We start from the raw sequence: 17396 nt of genomic DNA, 5'->3' as shown, positions 1-17396 counted from the left end.
TGGGCGGCCGGCCGTCACAAGTCGCAAGATTTTATCTAGAGAGAGAGGGGAGAAAGAAGTCAAAGCATAGGGTAGGGCAGTGTGAGCAGGACCAGCAGTGTCATTTGACTTAACAAACGAGGATCGGATGTCGTCAACCTTCCTTTTCAAAATGGTTGACGAAGTCATCCACAGAGAGGGAGGAGGGGGGAGGGGAGGAGGTTCAGCAGGGAGGAGAAGGTGGCAAAGATCTTCCTAGGGTTAGAGGCAGATGCTTGGAATTTAGAGTGGTAGAAAGTGGCCTTAGCAGCAGAAACAGATGAAGAAAATGTAGAGAGGAGGGAGTGAAAAGATGCCAGGTCCGCAGGGAGTCTAGTTTTCCTCAATTTCCGCTCGGCTGCCCGGAGCCCTGTTCTGTGAGGTCACAATGAGTCATCAAGCCACGGAGCTGGAGGGGAGGACCGAGCCGGCCGGGAGAATAGGGGACATAGAGAGTCAAAGGATGCAGAAAGGGAGGAGAGGAGGGTTGAGGAGGCAGAATCAGGAGATTGGAGGGAGAAGGATTGAGCAGAGGGAAGAGATGATAGGATGGAAGAGGAGAGAGGAGCGGGAGAGAGAGCGAAGGTTGCGACGGCGCATTACCATCTGAGTAGGGGCAGAGTGAGTAGTGTTGGAGGAGAGCGAGAGAGAAAAGGATACAAAGTAGTGGTCGGAGACATGGAGGGGAGTTGCAGTGAGATTAGTAGAAGAACAGCATCTAGTAAAGATGAGGTCAAGCGTATTGCCTGCCTTGTGAGTAGGGGGGATGGTGAGAGGGTGAGGTCAAAAGAGAGGAGTGGAAAGAAGGAGGCAGAGAGAAATGAGTCAAAGGTAGACGTAGGGAGGTTGAAGTCCCCCAGAACTGTGAGGGGTGAGCCATCCTCAGGAAAGGAACTTATCAAGGCGTCAAGCTCATTGATGAACTCTCCAAGGGAACCTGGAGGGCGATAAATGACAAGGATGTTAAGCTTAAATGGGCTAGTGACTGTGACAGCATGGAATTCAAATGAGGAGATAAACAGAGGGGTCAGGGGAAAAATTGAGAATGTCCACTTGGGAGAGATGAGGATTCCTGTGCCACCACCCCGCTGACCAGATGCTCTCGGGGTATGCGAGAACACATGGTCAGACGAGGAGAGAGCAGTAGGAGTAGCAGTGTTTTCAGTGGTAATCCATGTTTCCGTCAGCTCCAAGAAGTCGAGGGACATTGCAGTAATACTCCAACAGTGCAGTAATACTCCCACAGTGCAGTAATACTCCAACAGTGCAGTAATACTCCAACAGTGCAGTAATACTCCAACAGTGTAGTAATACTCCAACATTGCAGTAATACTCCCACAGTGCAGTAATACTCCAACAGTGCAGTAATACTCCCACAGTGCAGTAATACTCCAACAGTGCAGTAATACTCCAAGAGTGCAGTAATACTCCAAGAGTGCAGTAATACTTCAAGAGTGCAGTAATACTCCAAGAGTGCAGTAATACTCCAACAGTGCAGTAATACTCCAACAGTGCAGTAATACTCCAACAGTGCAGTAATACTCCCACATTGCAGTAATACTCCCACAGTGCAGTAATACTCCAACAGTGCAGTAATACTCCAACAGTGTAGTAATACTCCAACATTGCAGTAATACTCCCACAGTGCAGTAATACTCCAACAGTGCAGTAATACTCCCACAGTGCAGTAATACTCCAACAGTGCAGTAATACTCCCACAGTGCAGTAATACTCCAACAGTGCAGTAATACTCCAACAGTGCAGTAATACTCCGACAGTGCAGTAATACTCCAACAGAGCAGTAATACTCCAACAGAGCAGTAATACTCCAACAGAGCAGTAATACTACCTAGAAAACTATACTAAACAATACGCACAAAAGGAAAAAAATATCTGAACGGGGAGGAGGTTCAGCAGGGAGGAGAAGGTGGCAAAGAGCTTCCTAGGGTTAGAGGCAGATGCTTGGAATTTAGAGTGGTAGAAAGTGGCCTTAGCAGCAGAAACAGATGAAGAAAATGTAGAGAGGAGGGAGTGAAAAGATGCCAGGTCCGCAGGGAGTCTAGTTTTCCTCAATTTCCGCTCGGCTGCCCGGAGCCCTGTTCTGTGAGGTCACAATGAGTCATCAAGCCACGGAGCTGGAGGGGAGGACCGAGCCGGCCGGGAGAATAGGGGACATAGAGAGTCAAAGGATGCAGAAAGGGAGGAGAGGAGGGTTGAGGAGGCAGAATCAGGAGATTGGAGGGAGAAGGATTGAGCAGAGGGAAGAGATGATAGGATGGAAGAGGAGAGAGGAGCGGGAGAGAGAGCGAAGGTTGCGACGGCGCATTACCATCTGAGTAGGGGCAGAGTGAGTAGTGTTGGAGGAGAGCGAGAGAGAAAAGGATACAAAGTAGTGGTCGGAGACATGGAGGGGAGTTGCAGTGAGATTAGTAGAAGAACAGCATCTAGTAAAGATGAGGTCAAGCGTATTGCCTGCCTTGTGAGTAGGGGGGATGGTGAGAGGGTGAGGTCAAAAGAGAGGAGTGGAAAGAAGGAGGCAGAGAGAAATGAGTCAAAGGTAGACGTAGGGAGGTTGAAGTCCCCCAGAACTGTGAGGGGTGAGCCATCCTCAGGAAAGGAACTTATCAAGGCGTCAAGCTCATTGATGAACTCTCCAAGGGAACCTGGAGGGCGATAAATGACAAGGATGTTAAGCTTAAATGGGCTAGTGACTGTGACAGCATGGAATTCAAATGAGGAGATAAACAGAGGGGTCAGGGGAAAAATTGAGAATGTCCACTTGGGAGAGATGAGGATTCCTGTGCCACCACCCCGCTGACCAGATGCTCTCGGGGTATGCGAGAACACATGGTCAGACGAGGAGAGAGCAGTAGGAGTAGCAGTGTTTTCAGTGGTAATCCATGTTTCCGTCAGCTCCAAGAAGTCGAGGGACATTGCAGTAATACTCCAACAGTGCAGTAATACTCCCACAGTGCAGTAATACTCCAACAGTGCAGTAATACTCCAACAGTGCAGTAATACTCCAACAGTACAGTAATACTCCAACAGTACAGTAATACTCCAACAGTACAGTAATACTCCAACGGTACAGTAATAATCCAACAGTGCAGTAATACTCCAACAGTGCAGTAATACTCCAACAGTGCAGTAATACTCCAACAGTGCAGTAATACTCCCACAGAGCAGTAATACTCCAACAGTGCAGTAATACTCCAACAGTGCAGTAATACTCCAACAGTGCAGTAAAACTCCAACAGTGTAGTAATACTCCCACAGTGCAGTAATACTCCAACAGTGCAGTAATACTCCAACAGTACAGTAATACTCCCACAGTGCAGTAATACTCCAACAGTGCAGTAATACTCCAAGAGTGCAGTAATACTCCAAGAGTGCAGTAATACTCCAACAGTGCAGTAATACTCCAACAGTGCAGTAATACTCCCACAGTGCAGTAATACTCCCACAGTGCAGTAATACTCCAACAGTGCAGTAATACTCCGACAGTGCAGTAATACTCCAACAGTGCAGTAATATTCCCACAGTGCAGTAATACTCCAACAGTGCAGTAATACTCCCACAGTGCAGTAATACTCCAACAGTACAGTAATACTCCCACAGTGCAGTAATACTCCAACAGTGCAGTAATACTCCAACAGTGCAGTACTACTCCCACAGTGCAGTAATACTCCCACAGTACAGTAATACTCCAACAGTGCAGTAATACTCCAACAGTGCAGTAATACTCCAACAGTGCAGTAATACTCCAACAGTGCAGTAATACTCCAACAGTGCAGTAATACTCCCACAGTGCAGTAATACTCCAACAGTGCAGTAATACTCCAACAGTGCAGTAATACTCCAACAGTACAGTAATACTCCAAGAGTGCAGTAATACTCCAAGAGTGCAGTAATACTCCAAGAGTGCAGTAATACTCCAAGAGTGCAGTAATACTCCAACAGTGCAGTAATACTCCAACAGTGCAGTAATACTCCCACATTGCAGTAATACTCCCACAGTGCAGTAATACTCCAACAGTGCAGTAATACTCCAACAGTGTAGTAATACTCCAACATTGCAGTAATACTCCCACAGTGCAGTAATACTCCAACAGTGCAGTAATACTCCCACAGTGCAGTAATACTCCAACAGTGCAGTAATACTCCAAGAGTGCAGTAATACTCCAAGAGTGCAGTAATACTTCAAGAGTGCAGTAATACTCCAAGAGTGCAGTAATACTCCAACAGTGCAGTAATACTCCAACAGTGCAGTAATACTCCAACAGTGCAGTAATACTCCCACATTGCAGTAATACTCCCACAGTGCAGTAATACTCCAACAGTGCAGTAATACTCCAACAGTGTAGTAATACTCCAACATTGCAGTAATACTCCCACAGTGCAGTAATACTCCAACAGTGCAGTAATACTCCCACAGTGCAGTAATACTCCAACAGTGCAGTAATACTCCCACAGTGCAGTAATACTCCAACAGTGCAGTAATACTCCAACAGTGCAGTAATACTCCAACAGTGCAGTAATACTCCAACAGAGCAGTAATACTCCAACAGAGCAGTAATACTCCAACAGAGCAGTAATACTACCTAGAAAACTATACTAAACAATACGCACAAAAGGAAAAAAATATCTGAACGGGGAGGAGGTTCAGCAGGGAGGAGAAGGTGGCAAAGAGCTTCCTAGGGTTAGAGGCAGATGCTTGGAATTTAGAGTGGTAGAAAGTGGCCTTAGCAGCAGAAACAGATGAAGAAAATGTAGAGAGGAGGGAGTGAAAAGATGCCAGGTCCGCAGGGAGTCTAGTTTTCCTCAATTTCCGCTCGGCTGCCCGGAGCCCTGTTCTGTGAGGTCACAATGAGTCATCAAGCCACGGAGCTGGAGGGGAGGACCGAGCCGGCCGGGAGAATAGGGGACATAGAGAGTCAAAGGATGCAGAAAGGGAGGAGAGGAGGGTTGAGGAGGCAGAATCAGGAGATTGGAGGGAGAAGGATTGAGCAGAGGGAAGAGATGATAGGATGGAAGAGGAGAGAGGAGCGGGAGAGAGAGCGAAGGTTGCGACGGCGCATTACCATCTGAGTAGGGGCAGAGTGAGTAGTGTTGGAGGAGAGCGAGAGAGAAAAGGATACAAAGTAGTGGTCGGAGACATGGAGGGGAGTTGCAGTGAGATTAGTAGAAGAACAGCATCTAGTAAAGATGAGGTCAAGCGTATTGCCTGCCTTGTGAGTAGGGGGGATGGTGAGAGGGTGAGGTCAAAAGAGAGGAGTGGAAAGAAGGAGGCAGAGAGAAATGAGTCAAAGGTAGACGTAGGGAGGTTGAAGTCCCCCAGAACTGTGAGGGGTGAGCCATCCTCAGGAAAGGAACTTATCAAGGCGTCAAGCTCATTGATGAACTCTCCAAGGGAACCTGGAGGGCGATAAATGACAAGGATGTTAAGCTTAAATGGGCTAGTGACTGTGACAGCATGGAATTCAAATGAGGAGATAAACAGAGGGGTCAGGGGAAAAATTGAGAATGTCCACTTGGGAGAGATGAGGATTCCTGTGCCACCACCCCGCTGACCAGATGCTCTCGGGGTATGCGAGAACACATGGTCAGACGAGGAGAGAGCAGTAGGAGTAGCAGTGTTTTCAGTGGTAATCCATGTTTCCGTCAGCGCCAAGAAGTCGAGGGACTGGAGGGTAGCATAGGCTGAGATGAACTCTGCCTTGTTGGCAGCAGAACGGCAGTTCCAGAGGGACCACCAGGTTAGAGAGGCAGCAGCCACGCGGTGTGAGGCGTTTGTATAGCCTGTGCGGAGAGGAGAGAACAGGGATAGACAGAGGCATAGTTGACAGGCTGCAGAAAATGGCTACAATAATGCAAAGGAGATCGGAATGAAATGAACTAAACATCTGGGAAAGGAGAGAGCAGTGCCTCCCTCACCACAATACCCAAATATAACTCTCCCAACTTCCACCTCAGAAACTATAATTGTTGTAAACTACAGCGGTTCAATGTTTTCTAGGAATAGACTAACTTAGTTTATTCAGCTAGCTAACTAGGTACAGTATTCTTTGGTGAAAATCGTCCAGGGCACCTAGTCATAAGACGCCACAGCCAGCTAGCATGCCGGACTCCAACAACACGGTTTAGCACCAATACTCGGCCACAACAAACCACCAGTGTGTCAACACGCCAAGCAGATCGTTCGTGTCCGTGTCTAACGTTGTGGGTTAGTCCCGACAGCTTGAGCGAGTCCGTCGTCAACTTATTCAGCCAGTTAGTTAGCTAGAATAGTTAGCATACTAGCTAGCCATTGCTTTCAGACAAAGAAGAAACCCCTCCTTTCACGGCACGAACACACAGAGAGAGCAAAAGTGGCTTTCAAGTTAAAACCCTCACTTTAGCACCCATTGACACTGGCAGAATTTATATTTATATTAACATACAGTTAATGATCTATAGTTCTACCATTAGCTTCCTCATAAGGAGAATAACTACAGATCAGTATCTCATTGAATTCTTAGTCTAAATTACTATAAATGTAGCAGTGTGTAGACCTCCACAATCAACCTGATACCCCAAATCACAACCCTGTCCTTCCCTGGCACTCAATCTTCTGGCGTCTCTTCATTATGTTCTTCAGATAGCTTCATAGTTCAACTTGGATTGTCCATGACAATGTCCCAATTTCAATGTCTCACCTGAGCCGCCACCACCTCTACCCCCATTATGTTTTGTCCATTTGCCAACCAGTATACCAGCACCATGAGAGATGATGTATTTGAACAGATCTCTCTTCATGCCCACTCCACATGGACTCCTGTCACACTCCTTAGAGAAAAGGCATGAGAGAGAAGGCAGTTGATAGCTTCGATTGGATGCTGGTTCTGATTCATGTCTCTTGGTAGAAGTGGTGCTTGACAGGAACGTCTTCTACGCCTTCGTTGCTCCTCTTCAGGGAAGCTAAGAGTCACTGCTACACAGACACAGACAGACACAAAATAAAAAACAATGCTACCCAATGGCGGGGCCCTCTTCCCCTTCTGTGGTTTGAACTCTCCTACAGTGGGACACATGGATCCAGGTATCTGTCTCTGCCACTTTTACCGTCATCGAGGTAGTCAGCAACCTGGTACGGGCCACTCCACCTAGGGTCTTTCCAGCTCTTTCTTCTGTAGTCTTTTACCACCACATAGTCTCCAGTGTGCAGACAATGCTCAGATTCTCCTGCTCATTCTCCCCTTCAGCGATTGTTTAAATGCAGCGTGATACGACGTTTGACTATTTGTAACCATCATTCGTGCTGTCGCCCATACATACTGCACCTTTTAGAAATCCACTGTCTTTGACTCTCGCAAGGATTCTCCAACCCCACTAAATTCAATGCTTTTTCCTGTAGCAAATATAGTCCATTTCTCAGCGTAAAGAATCAGTAATATTTGATCCCAAGCATCTGTTGAAAAGTTGTTTGAGATGTGGTCTCCTACATCTCCCTTAACATACATACGATAGGGTACTTTCATCAGTCCTGGAAGAAAAAGTATCAATGTTGTTAACATTCACTCTTAATTAGCAAGAAAACATGTAATTACAAACAAAACCTGATGAAGATAATTCCACTGTACTCTCTCAAATCATTAATCGTTTGTTTAAATCTAAATCCTGCTCCTTCGTGCAGGTTAGCCAGTTTGCTCCTTCGTGCAGGTTAGCCAGTCTGCTCCTTCGTGCAGGTTAGCCAGTCTGCTCCTTCGTGCAGGTTAGCCAGTCTGCTCCTTCGTGCAGGTTAGCCAGTCTGCTCCTTCATACAGGTTAGGCAGTCTGCTCCTTCATACAGGTTAGCCAGTCTGCTCCTTCGTGCAGGTTAGCCAGTCTGCTCCTTCGTGCAGGTTAGCCAGTCTGCTCCTTCGTGCAGGTTAGCCAGTTTGCTCCTTCGTGCAGGTTAGCCAGTCTGCTCCTTCGTGCAGGTTAGCCAGTCTGCTCCTTCGTGCAGGTTAGCCAGTCTGCTCCTTCGTGCAGGTTAGCCAGTCTGCTCCTTCATACAGGTTAGGCAGTCTGCTCCTTCGTGCAGGTTAGCCAGTCTGCTCCTTCGTGCAGGTTAGCCAGTCTAGTCACCAGGCCTTCCAGGTCCTGAGATCCCCGGGACACATAGTGAACCCATGTCCCCTTTTTCCAAAGGTTGGACACTGAGCTTTGTATATATCAGGCTTTTTAATTGTGTTTCTTTCTCAATTCTCTTTTTGATTTGCCTCCCGTAGCCCCTTGCTGTGACTCTTGGTCAGAGTCAGCACACTGTCTTAGTTCTTCACTTCCCTCATTACTTGTATCGTCCCACTCACTTCGCCCATCATCACTTTGTTCCCTTATCATTTCCTAGGTCTGCTATTATGCCCCTCAGTCCCCCATAGCCGTCCATGTCTAAGTGTGATTCCTTTCCTTTCTTTGGGGTGGAAGCCTGTGGCCTCCTTTTCCTCCTTTTAACTCTACATTCCCTGCTATTGAAACTAGTCCTGTGTCCTGAGGGTATTATCCCTCTTGTGTGTATGCTGGAGGTGCAGTTGAACCAGCCTTTTCCCTGCTATTGAAACTAGTCCTGTGTCCTGAGGGTAGTGTCCCCCTTGTGTGTATGCTGGAGGTGCAGTTGAACCAGCCTTTTCCCAGCTATTGAAACTAGTCCTGTGTCCTGAGGGTAGTGTCCCCCTTGTGTGTATGCTGGAGGTGCAGTTGAACCAGCCTTTTCCCTGCTATTGAAACTACTCCAACAGTGCAGTAATACTCCAACAGTGCAGTAATACTCCAACAGTGCAGTAATACTCCAACAGCGCAGTAATACTCCCACAGTGCAGTAATACTCCCACAGTGCAGTAATACTCCAACAGTGCAGTAATACTCCAACAGTGCAGTAATACTCCCACAGTGCAGTAATACTCCAACAGTGCAGTAATACTCCAACAGTGCAGTAATACTCCAACAGTGCAGTAATACTCCAACAGTGAAGTAATACTCCAACAGTGCAGTAATACTCCCACAGTGAAGTAATACTCCAACAGTGCAGTAATACTCCAACAGTGCAGTAATACTCCAACAGTGCAGTAATACTCCCACAGTGCAGTAATACTCCAACAGTACAGTAATACTCCCACAGTGCAGTAATACTCCAACAGTGCAGTAATACTCCAACAGTGCAGTAATACTCCAACATTGCAGTAATACTCCCACAGTGCAGTAATACTCCAACAGTGCAGTAATACTCCCACAGTGCAGTAATACTCCAACAGTGCAGTAATACTCCAACAGTACAGTAATACTCCCACAGTGCAGTAATACTCCAACAGTGCAGTAATACTCCAACAGTGCAGTAATACTCCAACAGTGCAGTAATACTCCAACAGTGCAGTAATACTCCAACAGTGCAGTAATACTCCAACAGTGCAGTAATACTCCAACAGTGCAGTAATACTCCAACAGTGCAGTAATACTCCCACAGTGCAGTAATACTCCAACAGTGCAGTAATACTCCAACAGTGCAGTAATACTCCAACAGTGCAGTAATACTCCAACAGTGCAGTAATACTCCAACAGTGCAGTAATACTCCAACAGTGCAGTAATACTCCCACAGTGCAGTAATACTCCCACAGTGCAGCAATACTCCAACAGTGCAGTAATACTCCAACAGTGTAGTAATACTCCAACAGTGCAGTAATACTCCAACAGTGCAGTAATACTCCAACAGTGCAGTAATACTCCAACAGTGCAGTAATACTCCAACAGTGCAGTAATACTCCAACAGTGCAGTAATACTCCAACAGTGCAGTAATACTCCAACAGTGCAGTAATACTCCAACAGTGCAGTAATACTCCAACAGTGCAGTAATACTCCAACAGTGCAGTAATACTCCAACAGTGCAGTAATACTCCCACAGTGCAGTAATACTCCCACAGTGCAGTAATACTCCAACAGTGCAGTAATACTCCCACAGTGCAGTAATACTCCCACAGTGCAGTAATACTCCAACAGTGCAGTAATACTCCAACAGTGTAGAAATACTCCAACATTGCAGTAATACTCCCACAGTGCATTAATACTCCAATAGTGCAGTAATACTCCCACAGTGCAGTAATACTCCAACAGTGCAGTAATACTCCAACAGTGCAGTAATACTCCAACAGTGCAGTAATACTCCCACAGTGCAGTAATACTCCCACAGTGCAGTAATACTCCAACAGAGCAGTAATACTCCAACAGAGCAGTAATACTACCTAGAAAACTATACTAAACAATACGCACAAAAGGAAAAAAATATCTGAACGAGAAATGTCAGAGTCTGGAATATAAATATACAGTGCCTTCAGAAAGTACTGATGATGATGATGATGATGATGATGATGATGATGTTGGATCTACACATGACTCCAGAGTGCTCAGTGAGAGGTGCCTCAACATGCTGTTTGAGTGCAATGTTGTTGACAAGGGGTACCCCCAGAGGAGGTGGCTGCTGACCCCTTTCCCACCACCTCTTCCCGGCACTCAGCTCAATTGTAACCGGTGAGGCAATAGGTCAAACATTTGATTTACTGACCTACAGTATATAGTGGACCTTATCTCACTATAATTACAACCCCATCACTACAACAGTTGGACCAATATATTTAAACCGGCACATGGTGGAGCTCTTTTTCAACTTTGACATTATAACGTTTCTAATACTACTTTTATATTATTTAATTTCTCATCTTTTAATACTATTGTATACATTGTGAACATGCGGAGTGTTTGATGTATTAATGTGTGATTTGTTCCCATTACGTTCAGGGATCTCAAGACATCAGGGAAAATCATCTGGTATCTGTCTGTCTGTCTGCCTCAAGTCAAATTTGTATTTATTAAAATAAAATCTATGCAAATACATTCACTGTTTTCCTCAACCACAACCGTCCCTTACACACACACACACACACACACACACACACACACACACACACACACACACACACACACACACAGAACACCTCTGGCAGAGGTGTTCTCTCTAGTGGCCACCTCTGGCCTGCTGGCAGGCCACCTCTGGCCTGCTGGCCCCCCTACCTCTGCTGAAGCACAGTTCCCGCTCAGCCCAGTCAAAACTGTTCGCTGCTCTGGCACCCCAATGGTGGAACAAGCTCCTCACGACGCCAGGACAGCGGAGTCACTCACCACCTTCCGGAGACACTTGAAACCTCACCTCTTTAAGGAATACCTGGGATAGGATAAAGTAATCCTTCTACCCCCCCTTAACCCCCCCCACCCCCCCACCCAAAATAAATACATTGTAAAGTGGTGATCCCACTGGCTATCATAAGTTGAATGCACCAATTTGTAAGTCGCTCTGGATAAGAGCGTCTGCTAAATGACGTAAATGTAAATGTAAATGTCTGTTCTCTCTAGTGGCTGTTCTCTCTAGTGGCTGCTCTCTCTCTGGCAGAGGTCTTCTCTCTGGTGGCTGTTCTCTCATGTGGCTGCTCTCTCTCTGGCAGAGGTCTTCTCTCTGGTGGCTGTTCTCTCATGTGGCTGCTCTCTCTCTGGCAGAGGTCTTCTCTCTGGTGGCTGTTCTCTCTAGTTGCTGCTCTCTCTCTGGCAGAGGTCTTCTCTCTGGTGGCTGTTCTCTCATGTGGCTGCTCTCTCTCTGGCAGAGGTCTTCTCTCTGGTGGCTGTTCTCTCTAGTTGCTGCTCTCTCTCTGGCAGAGGTCTTCTCTCTGGTGACTGCTTTACATTTACATTTACGTCATTTAGATGACGCTCTTATCCAGAGCGACTTACAAATTAGTGCATTCACCCTATAGCCAGTGGGATAACCACTTTAATATATATAACCACTTAACCATTTTTTTTTTTTTTTTTTTGGTGGGGTGGGGTAAGGGGTGGGGTTAGAAGGATTACTTTATCCTATCCCAGGTGTTCCTTAAAGAGGTGGGGTTTCAAATGTCTCCGGAAGGTGGTGAGTGACTCCGCTGTCCTGGCGTCGTGAGGGAGCTTGTTCCACCATTGGGGTGCCAGAGCAGCGAACAGTTTTGACTGGGCTGAGCGGGAACTGTGCTTCAGCAGAGGTAGGGGAGCCAGCAGGCCAGAGTTGGATGAACGCAATGCCCTCGTTTGGGTGTAGGGACTGATCAGAGCCTGAAGGTACGGAGGTGCCGTTCCCCTCACAGCTCCGTAGGCAAGCACCATGGTCTTGTAGCAGATGCGAGCTTCAACTGGAAGCCAGTGTAGTGTGCGGAGGAGCGGGGTGACGTGAGAGAACTTGGGAAGGTTGAACACCAGACGGGCTGCGGCATTCTGGATGAGTTGTAGGGGTTTAATGGCACAGGCAGGGAGCCCAGCCAACAGCAAGTTGCAGTAATCCAGACGGGAGATGACAAGTGCCTGGATTAGGACCTGTGCCGCTTCCTGTGTAAGGCAGGGTCGTACTCTCCGAATGTTGTAGAGCATGAACCTACAGGATCGGGTCACCGCCTTGATGTTAGCAGAGAACGACAGGGTGTTGTCCAGGGTCACGCCAAGGCTCTTCGCACTCTGGGAGGAGGACACAACGGAGTTGTCAACCGTGATGGCGAGATCATGGAATGGGCAGTCCTTCCCCGGGAGGAAGAGCAGCTCCGTCTTGCCGAGGTTCAGCTTGAGGTGGTGATCCGTCATCCATACTGATATGTCTGCCAGACATGCAGAGATGCGATTCGCCACCTGGTTATCAGAAGGGGGAAAGGAGAAGATTAGTTGTGTGTCATCTGCGTAGCAATGATAGGAGAGGCCATGTGAGGATATGACAGAGCCAAGTGACTTGGTGTATAGCGAGAATAGGAGAGGGCCTAGAACTGAGCCCTGGGGGACACCAGTGGTGAGAGCACGTGGTGCGGAGACAGCTTCTCGCCACGCCACTTGGTAGGAGCGACCGGTCAGGTAGGACGCGATCCAAGAGTGAGCCACGCCGGAGATGCCCAGCTCGGAGAGGGTGGAGAGGAGGATCTGATGGTTCACAGTATCAAAGGCAGCAGACAGGTCTAGAAGGACAAGAGCAGAGGAGAGAGAGTTAGCTTTAGCAGTGCGGAGAGCCTCCGTGACACAAAGAGCAGTCTCAGTTGAATGACCAGTCTTGAAACCTGACTGGTTTGAATCAAGAAGGTAATTCTGAGAGAGATAGCAAGAGAGTTGGCTAAAGACGGCACGCTCAATAGTTTTGGAGAGAAAAGAAAGAAGGGATACTGGTCTGTAGTTGTTGACATCAGAGGGATCGAGTGTTGTTTTTTTGAGAAGGGGTGCAACTCTCACTCTCTTGAAGACGGAAGGGACATAGCCAGCGGTCAAGGATGAGTTGATCAGCGAGGTGAGGTAAGGGAGAAGGTCACCGGAGATGGTCTGGAGAAGAGAGGAGGGGATAGGGTCAAGCGGGCAGGTTGTTGGGCGGCCGGCCGTCACAAGTCGCAAGATTTTATCTAGAGAGAGAGGGGAGAAAGAAGTCAAAGCATAGGGTAGGGCAGTGTGAGCAGGACCAGCAGTGTCATTTGACTTAACAAACGAGGATCGGATGTCGTCAACCTTCCTTTTCAAAATGGTTGACGAAGTCATCCACAGAGAGGGAGGAGGGGGGAGGGGGAGGAGGTTCAGCAGGGAGGAGAAGGTGGCAAAGATCTTCCTAGGGTTAGAGGCAGATGCTTGGAATTTAGAGTGGTAGAAAGTGGCCTTAGCAGCAGAAACAGATGAAGAAAATGTAGAGAGGAGGGAGTGAAAAGATGCCAGGTCCGCAGGGAGTCTAGTTTTCCTCAATTTCCGCTCGGCTGCCCGGAGCCCTGTTCTGTGAGGTCACAATGAGTCATCAAGCCACGGAGCTGGAGGGGAGGACCGAGCCGGCCGGGAGAATAGGGGACATAGAGAGTCAAAGGATGCAGAAAGGGAGGAGAGGAGGGTTGAGGAGGCAGAATCAGGAGATTGGAGGGAGAAGGATTGAGCAGAGGGAAGAGATGATAGGATGGAAGAGGAGAGAGGAGCGGGAGAGAGAGCGAAGGTTGCGACGGCGCATTACCATCTGAGTAGGGGCAGAGTGAGTAGTGTTGGAGGAGAGCGAGAGAGAAAAGGATACAAAGTAGTGGTCGGAGACATGGAGGGGAGTTGCAGTGAGATTAGTAGAAGAACAGCATCTAGTAAAGATGAGGTCAAGCGTATTGCCTGCCTTGTGAGTAGGGGGGATGGTGAGAGGGTGAGGTCAAAAGAGAGGAGTGGAAAGAAGGAGGCAGAGAGAAATGAGTCAAAGGTAGACGTAGGGAGGTTGAAGTCCCCCAGAACTGTGAGGGGTGAGCCATCCTCAGGAAAGGAACTTATCAAGGCGTCAAGCTCATTGATGAACTCTCCAAGGGAACCTGGAGGGCGATAAATGACAAGGATGTTAAGCTTAAATGGGCTAGTGACTGTGACAGCATGGAATTCAAATGAGGAGATAAACAGAGGGGTCAGGGGAAAAATAGAGAATGTCCACTTGGGAGAGATGAGGATTCCTGTGCCACCACCCCGCTGACCAGATGCTCTCGGGGTATGCGAGAACACATGGTCAGACGAGGAGAGAGCAGTAGGAGTAGCAGTGTTTTCAGTGGTAATCCATGTTTCCGTCAGCGCCAAGAAGTCGAGGGACATTGCAGTAATACTCCAACAGTGCAGTAATACTCCCACAGTGCAGTAATACTCCAACAGTGCAGTAATACTCCAACAGTGCAGTAATACTCCAACAGTACAGTAATACTCCAACAGTACAGTAATACTCCAACGGTACAGTAATACTCCAACGGTACAGTAATACTCCAACAGTGCAGTAATACTCCAACAGTGCAGTAATACTCCAACAGTGCAGTAATACTCCCACAGAGCAGTAATACTCCAACAGTGCAGTAATACTCCAACAGTGCAGTAATACTCCAACAGTGCAGTAAAACTCCAACAGTGTAGTAATACTCCCACAGTGCAGTAATACTCCAACAGTGCAGTAATACTCCAACAGTACAGTAATACTCCCACAGTGCAGTAATACTCCAACAGTGCAGTAATACTCCAAGAGTGCAGTAATACTCCAAGAGTGCAGTAATACTCCAACAGTGCAGTAATACTCCAACAGTGCAGTAATACTCCCACAGTGCAGTAATACTCCCACAGTGCAGTAATACTCCAACAGTGCAGTAATACTCCGACAGTGCAGTAATACTCCGACAGTGCAGTAATACTCCCACAGTGCAGTAATACTCCAACAGTGCAGTAATACTCCAACAGTGCAGTAATACTCCCACAGTGCAGTAATACTCCAACAGTACAGTAATACTCCCACAGTGCAGTAATACTCCAACAGTACAGTAATACTCCCACAGTGCAGTAATACTCCAACAGTGCAGTAATACTCCAACAGTGCAGTACTACTCCCACAGTGCAGTAATACTCCCACAGTACAGTAATACTCCAACAGTGCAGTAATACTCCAACAGTGCAGTAATACTCCAACAGTGCAGTAATACTCCAACAGTGCAGTAATACTCCAAAAGTGCAGTAATACTCCAACAGTGCAGTAATACTCCAACAGTGCAGTAATACTCCAACAGTGCAGTAATATTCCAACAGTGCAGTAATACTCCAACAGTACAGTAATACTCCAAGAGTGCAGTAATACTCCAAGAGTGCAGTAATACTCCAAGAGTGCAGTAATACTCCAAGAGTGCAGTAATACTCCAACAGTGCAGTAATACTCCAACAGTGCAGTAATACTCCAACAGTGCAGTAATACTCCCACATTGCAGTAATACTCCCACAGTGCAGTAATACTCCAACAGTGCAGTAATACTCCAACAGTGTAGTAATACTCCAACATTGCAGTAATACTCCCACAGTGCAGTAATACTCCAACAGTGCAGTAATACTCCCACAGTGCAGTAATACTCCCACAGTGCAGTAATACTCCAACAGTGCAGTAATACTCCCACAGTGCAGTAATACTCCAACAGTGCAGTAATACTCCAACAGTGCAGTAATACTCCAACAGTGCAGTAATACTCCAACAGAGCAGTAATACTCCAACAGAGCAGTAATACTCCAACAGAGCAGTAATACTACCTAGAAAACTATACTAAACAATTTCTCACAAAAGGAAAAAAATATCTGAACGGGGAGGAGGTTCAGCAGGGAGGAGAAGGTGGCAAAGAGCTTCCTAGGGTTAGAGGCAGATGCTTGGAATTTAGAGTGGTAGAAAGTGGCCTTAGCAGCAGAAACAGATGAAGAAAATGTAGAGAGGAGGGAGTGAAAAGATGCCAGGTCCGCAGGGAGTCTAGTTTTCCTCAATTTCCGCTCGGCTGCCCGGAGCCCTGTTCTGTGAGGTCACAATGAGTCATCAAGCCACGGAGCTGGAGGGGAGGACCGAGCCGGCCGGGAGAATAGGGGACATAGAGAGTCAAAGGATGCAGAAAGGGAGGAGAGGAGGGTTGAGGAGGCAGAATCAGGAGATTGGAGGGAGAAGGATTGAGCAGAGGGAAGAGATGATAGGATGGAAGAGGAGAGAGGAGCGGGAGAGAGAGCGAAGGTTGCGACGGCGCATTACCATCTGAGTAGGGGCAGAGTGAGTAGTGTTGGAGAAGACCGAGAGAGAAAAGGATACAAAGTAGTGGTCGGAGACATGGAGGGGAGTTGCAGTGAGATTAGTAGAAGAACAGCATCTAGTAAAGATGAGGTCAAGCGTATTGCCTGCCTTGTGAGTAGGGGGGATGGTGAGAGGGTGAGGTCAAAAGAGAGGAGTGGAAAGAAGGAGGCAGAGAGAAATGAGTCAAAGGTAGACGTAGGGAGGTTGAAGTCCCCCAGAACTGTGAGGGGTGAGCCATCCTCAGGAAAGGAACTTATCAAGGCGTCAAGCTCATTGATGAACTCTCCAAGGGAACCTGGAGGGCGATAAATGACAAGGATGTTAAGCTTAAATGGGCTAGTGACTGTGACAGCATGGAATTCAAATGAGGAGATAAACAGAGGGGTCAGGGGAAAAATTGAGAATGTCCACTTGGGAGAGATGAGGATTCCTGTGCCACCACCCCGCTGACCAGATGCTCTCGGGGTATGCGAGAACACATGGTCAGACGAGGAGAGAGCAGTAGGAGTAGCAGTGTTTTCAGTGGTAATCCATGTTTCCGTCAGCGCCAAGAAGTCGAGGGACTGGAGGGTAGCATAGGCTGAGATGAACTCTGCCTTGTTGGCAGCAGAACGGCAGTTCCAGAGGGACCACCAGGTTAGAGAGGCAGCAGCCACGCGGTGTGAGGCGTTTGTATAGCCTGTGCGGAGAGGAGAGAACAGGGATAGACAGAGGCATAGTTGACAGGCTGCAGAAAATGGCTACAATAA

The sequence above is a fragment of the Coregonus lavaretus genome (genome assembly GCF_964263955.1).
Source record: "Coregonus lavaretus genome assembly, chromosome: 22".
Taxonomy (NCBI): domain Eukaryota; kingdom Metazoa; phylum Chordata; class Actinopteri; order Salmoniformes; family Salmonidae; genus Coregonus; species Coregonus lavaretus.
The sequence above is the reverse complement of the archived record's forward strand: the minus strand, read 5'-3'. Positions refer to the sequence as shown.